Consider the following 13,134-nt stretch of genomic DNA (forward strand, 5'->3'; position numbering starts at 1 on the left):
TAGCTTATTGTCCGCCAGGGCATACGCGATGATGGTATTAGGCCCACCCAAGTGGAGGAGAAGGAACGGCGCCCGGAAAGCAGTGATCTGGCTCTTCGGATTGATCGTCCCCTTCGTATCCTTGACGTTGGCCAGGCGATTTGAGAGGATGCCGAGCGTGAGGATTGCAATGGACTCGGCTGATAGGTACGTCATCCAGACCATGACTTGGATCCAGTACTTGTAGATGGATTTCCTCCGAAAGCCCTGAGTCACAAGGGTCAATTGGAGGAACAAGCTGAGGAGGACGAACAACCGTAGCCCCCAATCCTTCCACAGTTCTCGAGTGTTTTCAGGGAGTGGCGAAAATCCCATGGTTGAACTTGATGTCGGCACCAAAAGGCGCAACGTTCAGGCATCCCAGGTCGATCATAGGATTATAAAGGGAAAGGACAAAAGTAAGGTACAACAGCATTAACCTTGCATTTACCTCCCCAGCATCCTCAAAACGGCTACTCTTTATAACCAATAACTTGATATTGGAATCAAATACAAAAGCACTCGGTTACACTACTTGTAGATGGACTTTTATAAATGAAAAAGCAGTACGCCTTTTGAAACACATAAAATGCACGACTCAAGAGTTCATTTTTTAATGCATAATTGTCAAGCAATTCTTTGCTTTGCCCGAGGATGAAGTAAAGTGACAAAATTAAATTCCAGCATTCATATTGTCATGATTGCTATATGCTTTAATTGAGAAGATTGGAATATAATCCTAGAGTTAAAAGTTTGATTCCTTAATTACTTGTCAAGATTTCGAATTATGTGAACTTAATTATATTCATTGTTATCGTAACACTTTCTCTGCCATGCCCCCACCAGCCCAGCATAATCTTTGTGGAATATAAAATTCACCTATTTGGGTTGCTATAACAAGTAGAGACACGCAAGAAGGCCAAAAACAGGATGATAAATGCTTACTCCAAGTTAAATCAATTCCGACGCATTCAGTTGATTGCTTCAATTCCCAGACAACATATTATCGTCCTTGGATTAATCTTCATATTAAATCCTAGAATGAAGTTGTCGCTACGATAAAACAATGCACAAAAGCGCAGGTGTCACACTGTATCACCGTCAACTAATGCGCTTTATGACCATCATGATCACAACTTATCGTCCATGTCTTGACATGTGGTGTGCGACACCCGTTGAACATTTTTTTCCAGGCCATGTATGAGCTGAACATTTTCATCCACATCCTGTCACGCGAAGGACACACAGCCGGTGCACCACCTTTAGCTTAACTTAATTAAACCCTTAACATTGCGCATCAAGGCTAGAAACATGCGACTAAGAACCTACGAAAACTTGAGAGTCCAAAAATTCACACCTCAAAATAAGTTTTCATTTTTCCCTAGGGTGGAAAGGACGTGATCAATGCCATAAATTTTCATGAGGCATCACTTTAATGTTAAAACTTTTCAAACAATTGTTTTAAGTGCAATAACTTTTTAAAAATGATCATCTAAGTGAATACAGTGACTTAGTTTGCCGAAAATCTAGCATGGCTTGTTGAAGTCACTTAAAAGGTTGCTTTAAAAATTTTGACAGTAAAGTGATCATTCAAAAGTTTTGGCATTAAATTGATGATTCATAGAATTATTGCTCTAAAGATTTAAAAATTAGAGAAGCCAAAAACAAAAATCACAGAAAATATTATAACTCTGACACGATTTTTCTTTCTTTTGTTAGGCTCAAAAGCAAAATCATTAGGCAAACATTCTCTTAAGTTTCATCTAAAGTCACATAGATCTATTGGTTTTCCTAACAAAAAGGATAAGTAAGTCAAATTTTCTTTAAGTCAAATTTTCTTCACATCTTGGAAGTTTGTAATTATTTCTTTTTCTATTCTTAGATTGACAAAAAGCTTCAAGCATTGCCAAAATGCATTATAGTGTGTTTGGTTCAGTTTTGCAAAATACCTTTGCATGGACACAAAGAATCTTAGGTTGAAAGGTTTCACAAATGCAAAACATTATTTGCCAAAACCTTGTAATGGACTCTAGTTTTAAAATAAAAAATAAAATAAAAAACAAAGAATGTTGACGAAGATGGCACCTCAGGCGATGCCAGAAAAAGAGACGACAGCCAGTTGGCGAGGTCACGTGATCACAAGCGACCGCTATGAAGGCTGTGCTACCCCAGCTATACATTAATCTCCGTATCACGTCATAACATAAGCAAACTAAGCCTCTCACTCCACATACTATACGTTATATATTATGCAATATGTAAAGGACAAAGATAAAAGGAAGAAATTTCAAGGTAGTGGTATACAGTCTTGTGAAATTTAGCCCAACACAAATTAGAACCAATATGAATTCACTTTGGCAATTCTATAGATATTTAACTTATAGAGATAAGTACACCATGTGTTTGAGTCATAAAACTTTCAAAAGGTATAATCAAATCTTAAAATTTGTTGAGTTTACGCAATTAATTCCCCCATTAACTCTATCAATTTAGCTAATGAATAATGCTAACATAATGTTTTTAATGTTTTCTTATAGAGAGAAGTACACCCTATGTTTGAGTACTAAAACTTCCAAAAGATGTAATTAAGTCCTAAAATTTATCAAATTTGTGCAATTAATTCCTTCCGTTAACTCCATCGATTTCGCTAATGAAAAATATTGATGAATTATTTTTTAATGTTTTCTCTCTCCTAAGTGAACCAAAATTCTTTGACAAAATCAAACATGATAGGAATATAAAAAGTTTTCAAGCAAAACAAATCACAAAAAACTATAAAACAAAACAAAACTCACAAACAAAAGATCAGATCTATCATTATATCAATAAATAATTAGTAGCCGACCATTGAAACCGTCAATGATAGGCACATATTGAGATCTTCCTTTCTAGAAACTATGGCTTTCATCGTCATACCATCCAAAGACAACAACATGGTGAACAACCACAAATTAAACACCTCCAAGGAACTCCCAAATCTATATTTAATCGGGAGAAAAATCTCCGCACGATCTAAATAGAGAGAGGAGAACTTCTTCAAGCAGATATATTCACCACAATAAGCAAAGAAAAGCAACAACAATGAACGAAAGAAGACATCAAGCCAAGCGAAGAACGACTCCCAACAATAAGTAAAGAAAAGCAACAACGATGAACGAAAGAAGACATCAAGCCAAGCGAAAAAGGACTACCAAATTAGATCAGGAGAGAAAAATCAAAGCCTACAACCCCTATCCCCAAGCTCGGATGGATGGTTATCTATTAGAGGACATGAGCAATAACTCCAAACAATCGATTATTGCCATATCCAAATCGACCCATTAAGAGAATAATATAAGCCATTGATATTTTGATGTGGATTTTATATAAGTTATTAATCACGAATGGAATATCCATGATTTCGTTAAAAAGAATTAAGCACAATTAATTTATTCGATATTCATAGAGAGAAGGGAAAAATAATTAATGAGAGGCAACGCGACACCATATCTCATGGCAATTTAGCATATAGAAGACTATCTGATACATTAAACCAGAGCAAAACTTCAACTACAAAATGCATCCGCAAATTCCCAGAATTATAATTGTAGAATACCCAAAACCGAGTCCAACGGAATATCAAATGAAGAAAAACAGGAATATCTCTTCAAGCACTCTTATCAGCCTTGGCAGCAGTTGCGGTGGCTTGTCCTCTGAGCCGACCAGTCCTCCAAGCGGCGATGAGACCAACCTTCTGGCCGGGTGGCGCATCACCTGACTGTGCTCGCGTGACCAATGTGTTGGTGGTTACCTCCTCCGTGAGGATGCTCAACTGGGTTCATGGCCACACCACGCACCTTCGGCCAGCAGTTCCTCCACTCTGAACTTGTGCTAAGCATTGCCAGCCTTGAGGAGGGGCATCTCAGTTCTTCCTCCACCAGCAACCTGCCCGATCATTGCTCAGCAGCCACTTGGCACAATTTTCTTTGATCCGGATGGAAGCTTGATTCTTAAGTAACATAAGACATCAGTTCACTTTCACACAGCTCAAAATTGTAGCAAACTCAGTTTGGCGCACTGGTGGATATGTTGCAGTATATCAAAATATGAACCAGCAAGTACATTGTAGTTTCGTTAGTTCTGTTGCCAATGTACCCACCGGAGCAAGAGCACACCGGAATTCGTGTGCACATATCATGTCAACCCAACTTTACATTTCAGAGAACCAGATCAATTAACTTATCTTTGCATAATTGTGGTCGTGAAAGACATGTAAACAAAATGAGCCACAATAGTCGCATAACTAGACCAACCGGCAGATATGATGAAGACTGGAAGTTTCAGTCACAAATACAAGATAGAAACGGCATCAAATCAGCATCAAGAAAGTCATATCAAAGCATTCGAGCGGCCTGATATCAAAAGCCCCTTCAGATAACTACTACGACAAATTAAGCAATTCAAAAATCTAATTCCTATCCCATATGGGCACGTCGAACCTCTGTGATAATTACCATAGATTGCACCACAACATGTTGCGCCAGAGCAATACTGAGGCCACTCACTTAGCAGCCATACAGTGAAGAAATCATAAACTTAAAGTAATGCAAGCATAATCACAACGAAGCAAGGACAAACCATGATATCATAAACAATAGTCAGGAAGGATTAGTTGCACTTGCTATCCGGGCAAAACTGCGATCATAAGTTTGGATCTGCCACTCTCACTCAAATCATGATATCTTTTTAATGGAGTGGCATGGACTATTCTCCGGTAATTTAACTCCTAGCAACCACGGATAACTCCACAAAACATGCATTTGAAAAAACAAAAGAGCTAGATAGTGATAGAAATTACAATCTGACATCAAAGGTAGAGACACTAAAGCTCCAAGCTCCGTCTTCACAAGGGTAAAACTGCACGACAGATTACACTAACAACCGAATGTTTCATATCCGTTCATTTATCCAATTCCAGCAACATAACTTTTCTTCCAAATCAAATCAAAAACAAAATGTTTCAGGCACAGGAATAGAGTTAGATTTATCTATATTCCAGCTTCACGAATTCGGCTAAAGTCCCGTAGATTTCTAAGACGGAAGCAGTATAGCAAGTAGACTCCATCGAACGAGCAGATGCGAGCAATTAGACGAAACAGCGACGGTAAAGCTTCACAAAAGGCAATCATAATAGGAGCTGAGAGTGGGAAAGAATAACGAGCGCGAGGTCAGATGGAACCAACCGAGATCGCCGCCGCGCTTGGCGGAGCTGCAGTCGGAGAAGCGCGAGGCGAGGTCCTCGAACTTGGCCTTGCCGGCGACGATGTCCTCCCTGAGGGCCTTGAGCTGCGAGACGGCGCTCTCGCGGGTGGTGCTGCGGATGACCCTGCCCTCCAGATCCTTCCACGAGGCCTTCCTCCGGGAGCCCTCGTGCTTGATGAGGATGTGCGAAGCGCGGACCTGGCTTTTCGCCCCCCTCCGCCCCCGCCGCCGACGACGACATCTTGGCCTTCGCCCGGTGCTTGTCCCTGAGGCTGCCGGACTTGGCGGCGGCTGGATCTGCCGATGAGGTGGTTGTGGAGGACGGTCTCTTCCTCTTGCGATCGGCGGACTCTATTTTGGCAGGCTAAAAACGGCGGCGACCTCGTTCTGCTCCCCTCGCTGCGTTGAAGACTGAAGTTCGAGTGCGGTGCTGAGTTCGGTGACGATGGAGAGAGTCGAGGCAGGGGGATGGTGGCTTTTATATGGTGAATTTCTCAATATTTTTTTCCTATATATTAGAAATGGACACGTCATTGAAAGTAATTATCCTCTGCTAGCTTTTTCAATCAACTAATCTTTCGACCCAAAAAAAAAAAAAGTATGATTAATCCAATTTCAAATATTAGGCTCATTTTATTCAGCGAAAAATAACTAATTTAAAAATCATTTTTAAAAAATAATTACTCATCTCACTTATAAAAATGACAATATTTTCTCAAAGGTGTCGGCTTAAAACTCGAAAATGTTTCTAAAATATTTTTTAGTATGCGATAAGAAAAATATTTTCTAAAACTTCACTACTTAGGCATGCATCATTTACCGACCTATAAATTTATCATATAGAATTTGCCTTTAAATTCAAGCAAATTTGCTTCATATTTTGTTCTGCCCCTGAGAATCTTCCAGTTGAGTGGCATGTTCTCCCCCGCATTTTTTGTGTTTTAATAAAATAAAATAAAAAAAGCAAAGCATGTGGAGTTCTTTGCTTGTGCAATGTACAACTGTAGGGTAAAATAAATAAATAAAAAGATAAGCAAGAGTGCAGAGTGCGGGCTTGAGATCGACGAGCTCAAGATTCGCCTAGCAACGGCCGACGACTAGCCAAAAAAAAAGAAGATGGGAAACAAAAAAAAAAAGAAAATAAATAGAAAGAAAAGAAAATTAAAAATAATTCGAATTAAAAAGAAAATGAAAATTAAAAAATAATTTGAACAAAAAAAGAAAATTAAAATTAAAAAATAATTTGAACAAAAAAGAAAATAAGAAAAAGAAAGTGAATGAGAAAGTGAGGATATGTAGAGGTGTAAGATAAGAAATATCAAGTGATGAAGATGTTTTCCACTTTTCAAATGTGGAAAATATTTTTCCTTTCTTACCTTTTACCAAAAAATAAATATATATTTCCTTAATTTAGAAGACTTTTTTTTTTTATGGAAAACATTTTCCCTAAGGAATTCATTTTCCGTGAAATGAACACCGGAAAATCTGAAAAATATTTTGCCACAAATTATTTTCCGTAAAAGCGAACGGAGTCATCACACCTCTATCTAATGGCTAAGCTTTTGAAACGATCGGCAGTGACCTCATGAAAAAATCTTGCTTGTGCGTGAGAAGTGTGTACAATTTTGCCTCATGCTCACCGGTAACTTGTAGTCATATACAATGATCAATCGACGCCAAATCCTCATTTTAGTTTCATTTAGCCAGCCAGCGACGATATCCACTCGAAGCACTCTACTAGGCCCTAAAAACTAACAAATCTCTTACAGTTGAATGTACACAGTATGTCTAGTTGTCTACAGAGTCTACACTTCAGCAGGTCCAACCGTTCCAACTACTACAAAATGAGTGCGGGCATCACCTTCAATGTCGCCACCGCATTCACTTCGATTCTACCATTAGCCTCTGCAGTTTTCATCATTAGACGGGGGGAGAGAGAGAGAGAGAGAGAGAGAAACAAGGCCTAGTAATAGTGAACATGATCGGCAGGACGATCTTCTTGCCAGAAGTGAAACAAGAAAACTTACATGGAATTTGATAAACATATTGCAGGCATCAAAAGATGGTAACATCTACAGGGCAATTACAGTTGCATGTCTATCAATATTTATCATCGATTGGTATAAACATCAACAACTCCGAATTGGATCAGTTTCTCCTCAACAAATAAGTGCTTGGGCCAAAAAAATCCTCCCTAATGGAGAGATAGTTGGAGAGGTGACAAAACCCTATACTTTTCATTACAAAACCAATAAACCGGAAAAGAATGGATTGTTTTGTGAAAGAATTTTTGGTCCTATAAAAAGTGGAATTTGTGCTTGTGGAAATTATCGAGTAATTGGAGATGAAAAAGAGGACCCGAAATTTTGTGAACAATGCGGAGTAGAATTTGTTGATTCTCGGATACGAAGATATTGGGATACATCAAATTAGCATGTCAGTAACCCATGTGTGGTATTTGAAACGTCTTCCTAGTTATATCGTGAATATTTTAGATAAACCTCTTAAAGAATTAGAAGGGCTAGTATATTGCGATGTGTGATTTGATCAAAATTCTGATTTTACATATTCGAAATAAGAAACTGTCATCCTGACTAACCGAATTGTGATGCCCTTATCGACATGTCTTGTGAAAGGAGTGATATGAAGCTTAGAATTATGGGTGTATAAAATATTCCAAGGGGATTGGTCTATGGTCGATTCAGTAAAAAAGAAATAGTATTTTTAGTTGGACCTCGTGAAAAAAGGCTTCTTTATTTGTGAAATTAATCATTAATTTCTCTTAGAAGGAAATAAAATTATGTTTATGTTCAACTAGCAAATATGTCATGGTTGCAGGAGTCTATCCATCGCATATAGGCTTTAAGGACATCGTAGCATAACCATCGAGGTGATGTTAGGACCTAAAAAATCGAATGGAAGGATACATAGACAAGTAAATCCCTTATAAAACCCTTAAAGGGATTGTCATTCAAAGGAAGTAGACTACTCAAGAATTTCACATTTCATTTATGTAGAATTGAATAAAGAATTCTAAAAATCTAAATAAAACAAAAATAAGAATGAATCAATGAAATATTGCTTGGTCTTCACTGCTAACTTGAGTAAGGAGTAGATTTTTGGAGGTTTTTCGAGAATTTGAAAGCGAAACAACCCCCGCTTTTTTTTATTTGGTGTAACTACTTGAGCCGGATGAAAGGAAACTTTCATGTCCGATTTTGAGGGGGAGATCCTATAGGATCCTATCCCAATTTTTTTTTTGCTAGGCCCGTAGCTAAAAAACCTACTTTCTTACGATTACGAGGGTTATTCGAATATGAAATCCAATCTAATATCCCCCAACATCCCAAAACTAGCCGTTACCCCACCAGTAGTAGGAGATGTAAGGATTGATATATAGAATAACTTTTTATGGGATTGATAATCATATAAAGCCGGAGATATTTTAGCCATTTGCATCAAGCTCAAGCTTCCTTCTTGCATACGTGCTCCTCCGGAAGCACACACTAGAATCAGAGGTAAAAATTTATTGGTAGCATACTCGATCAAACGGGTGATCGATGCAACAAGTGGTAAACTTTAATCGTACTTTTTACCAACTAATCAACAGTAAATTACATTAGTAGGAATATAAGCCGAAACATCTCCCGACTAAGTCTCCACTATTGGTAAGGCAATCATACTTCCTTCACCTAAAAAAAGAACTTAATAAAGGATCCATGGATAAATATAGACAAGCGTATTTCCAATCGTAACTAAATCTTTCATTTTTTCTTTTTAAATTGGAAGTATTGATCCAATTCAAAAAAAAAAAAAAATTATGTTTCCCAATTAAATAATCCAATTTTCCATTTTTAATTGACCCTGGATACAAATCACGAGAATGTATATTTTCCTCGAATCCTTCGTTGAGAGGTAAAGGATTAAATCCTTTTAAGAAATAAAGTTTTTCTTCGGAATATGAATCAAATCAAATCTTGTTTCCTCTCAAAAAGTTGGATTTACAGCTCCTAGCGCAGAATGGACTGATGAATTTGTTGCCATCTGAAACGATTGATATATTGTTTAATCTAGGAACTAAACATTTCTCAAGAGAGGCCAACTTTTTCTGATGATATCACCAATCTTCGCATCAATCTGCTTCTGAATGTGAGGTGGGCAAAGCTCACCTGCAAAACTATTCAATTTTGCAGCCAAACTTGATTTCTGAAGTTCCTCTTCAGGCAGGTTTCCCATCAGCTGGAGGAGGAGTGGTTTCTGCTTGAGCTCAAACTTCTGCATAATTCATGGTACGGGAATTCTTGTCAGAAATGAGAAGAGACTATTTCCAGTTCCTTGTGACCAACAAAAGTGCCAGATGGTACAATTGAAAATTTATATGGAGCGCATGCATTTCTCAGGCGACAAGCTGAAGATTTCAGATATGTCTGCAATATGCATTCTAATTGCAAGCCAAAACGAAATTAAACAGCTAGAAGAGCCATAACATGCTGCAGAGGAGCCAAGGAAACAATCTTTCAACTTGTTCACAACAGATCTGGCTTGACAATTCAGGGCATCAACCTAAGCAAATTAATACACAGGTGGACCTTTTTCTCTTTCAACAGAACTAGCAGCAAAGCACTTCCTTACACATCAAAAACACCTAGAATGTTTCACAGATCATTATCATGGCAAATCAAGACAAATCAAAATAGTTGGAAGCACCACCCCAAGTTATTTCCACTCCTTTGGAGGAATTTTGGATCCACACACAGAATGAATTACTGGTAACATATTTGGATTGCAGGTATTAATGTAGCATTTGGCTGAGGGAGCAGCCAGGTATGAATGAGGGACTGCTCTAAATATGGAAAGTTCTTCAACCTCACTCGTTGTCAGTCGAGCCAACAAAAAGTGAGGGCAATATTAATAAGTTCAGAATTTACCTACCAATTTTCTCCAACGAGAAAGATGGGCTGGTTAAGGTGGACACAATGTAATGAGAGATATAGACAGGTGCAAGCTCAGAAATACCTATTCGGAAATACCCACTTGATGATTGGCATATTAATATTCTGACCTATTGAGTTAATGATGACTGGTGAAATCAATTATCTGATAGGTATAGTTTTAAGTAATAATGTGCAGTTCCCAATTTCTTAACCTGATGTTCAGGCTCTGCATGATAAAATGTTTCAAGATGTTGAATCTGAGTAGTGACAACACTGCTCTTGGACTTGCTTTGCTCTCTTTCTTTGCTAAGGGCTGCTAGCCTGGACTCTTCAGTTCCATTTGTGAAGATAATTGACCTGACAATACAATTTCATCAGTAAATATTAGGTAGACACAAAGCAACAGGCTACATATCCTAATTCTGATTAACAGGAAAACTTTCGATGCAAATAATTGCCATCACCTGTACTGGTTACCAACATCTGGACCTTGCCCAAGAACTTGCCTCGAATCATGACTAGACCAAAAGACATCCAAGAGTTGCCTGTAACTAATCAATCTAGGATCATATTCCACATGTAGAGCAGCATTCACAAAAACAAACAAAGCACGAGTAAATATTGATACCAACTAGCAATTTTCTTGTAATTAAAAGATTAAGTTCCGATTAGGGATACTGAATAGCGATGTTTACAAGAACCAAAAACCATGGACATAGTGAAATCTTGAAACTCTCTTGCTCAAAAGAGAGAATTCATAGATGAAACTTTCTCGCCAACCACCTCCTCCTTCCCACTCCCCAAAAGGAAAAAGAAAAGCGACAAAATGCAAAAGAAAGGGGAGAGTCAAAATAATGTTTTCTTTTGATAGAGTCTCTGTTTGAATTGCTCAAATCTTAACTGCTCATATGCCCTATGTCAATCATTAGACATTAGTCGCCCAAGATGCATCAATCCAAAATGATTGACATGCATAAATCAGACTGATCCTCAGAGGAAAGCGCAAGAATAATCCAGCACCTTTCACTTCATTAGCAAATCACAAATGATGAAAATGCAAACTTACAGAATCAAACATTCAATATTACCTCTTTCTACGTCTTATGGCAATTTCTTTATCAACCAGACACTAAGGAGGGCCTGCTTAGTAACTATCATATCCCCATTTCGTAATGTCAGCTAATTTTTATATTCCCCAGAATTAAAAAGTGGCCAGAAAATAGATTTACAACAGAAACATTAAGTAAAAAAAAAAATCTACTTCTTTGTTTCAGGAACAGAAATGGGAAAAACTATTTATGAACAAAAATCATTCCTGGGAACAGAAATATAACTAAACAGAGACTGAAGGGAATACCCTTATTTCATAAACATGCAGAACCTATTCAATTGATTAGAAGCAACCATCACGCAATCTTTACCGTTTTCACAGACTCGAAAGTCTGACGTTTCATGAAGATAAAGCTAAAAGTACCACCTGGCAGTGGCATCTGATGGTTAATGCCCAATAGCGAATATCGTCCTCAATTATTAGGAAGGAAACAACAATGTGAAGGACAGGATTCTGAAACTGAAAGAAACAAGAACAACGGCATCCACACTAGTCGACAAATGATAGCGAAGCATTTCCAATCATTGAAACTCTATACTAGTCGATAGCACCATCAGCTTCTGATCTGTACAATCCCAAAGTTCTCCGTCTCCTATTCAATTTGCAATTACACGGAATCTCCTCGCGATAGCTCCGCAGCATAAAACGGAATCAAGATTCACGAAGAAAACCACCTGAACGCATTCGGCGTGATCGCGCAAGCTCCGGTACTCGGGGTTGGGCTTGGAACCGCCGGCGTAACCGACGGCGGTCCGGACGACGCCGTCGAGGCAGCCGAAGACGGCCTCGGACCTCCAGAAGCTCCCGAGGGCGAAGACGGCGGTCCTCAGCGGCTGGTTCGGAGAGCCGGCGGCCGGGTCGGGGATCCGATTAGCGAACCTGATGCACTGGGCGTTGCCGAAGAGCGAAGCGAGGACGAGGAGGAGGAGGGTCGAGAGGTTGGGTAGAGAGAGAGGGACGCCTCTCGAGAGACGAATGGAGCGGGTCTCGGAGAGCGGCCGCGGCCCTTCCATGGGCATCGGCGTCGTGCAGGGGGAACGGGAGCGTCCGCAAGGGGGGAGGAGGAGGAGGAGGAGGAGGATGATGATTTGGATCGGGTCATGGATCTGCTCGTTTTTTCCAAATATTACTTTTTTTCTCTGTTATTATATTTTAAGCCATTTCGTACTTTTTTTTTTTTTAGGGTGGGGGTAGATGCACTGTCCACTGTGACGTATTTATCACAATTTCTTTTTTGTGATATTAAAAACTTTAAATATATATTTATATGACACATTTACTCTGTCTAACACATTTACCATAAACTTTAGCCCAAACTTTTATTTATATGACACATTTACCTAAAAAATTTGATATCATAAAAAAAAAGTTTAAGATTTTTAGTATTATAGAAAAAATTTTGAGGTAAATATATCATACGAGTAAAATTTTGGGATTTTTGTATTATTGAAAAAATCTTAAGATAAACGTGTCATATGAATACAAATTTGAGTTAATCCTAGTGTGAGCTTTTTGAATGATTTGGCTTTAGACAAAAATGTGATGCTTTTGAAAAATATTTTTCAAGAAGACATTATTCTAAAAATAACAAAATTTTCAATTGCTCAATTAAAATCTGAATATGAATAGGAATTTTTTTTTACCATTTGGTAAGGAAATTAGATTTGTAGAGAAAAATTACCTAAAGACTAAATTGTAATTATGTTTTTATTTTTTCTCCTTTTCTTTTCTTTCTTTCTTTTTTTTGGTTCTTCCTAGACTAATAATGATTGCTCATTGGCAAGAGACGAGCTTGCCATTGAGGCTCTAGCAAGGCTAAGCTTATTGATC

At 38.3% G+C, this 13,134-nt stretch overlaps 1 pseudogene; it reads right to left on the reverse strand.

Annotated features, from left to right (window-relative positions):
- The window catches only part of LOC120288988, a 49,965-nt pseudogene extending 37,561 nt beyond the window's left edge, over positions 1–12,404 (reverse strand).
- Between the last annotated feature and the right edge of the window lie 730 nt (positions 12,405–13,134).

This window comes from Eucalyptus grandis, chromosome 10, assembly GCF_016545825.1.
Source record: "Eucalyptus grandis isolate ANBG69807.140 chromosome 10, ASM1654582v1, whole genome shotgun sequence".
NCBI lineage: Eukaryota > Viridiplantae > Streptophyta > Magnoliopsida > Myrtales > Myrtaceae > Eucalyptus > Eucalyptus grandis.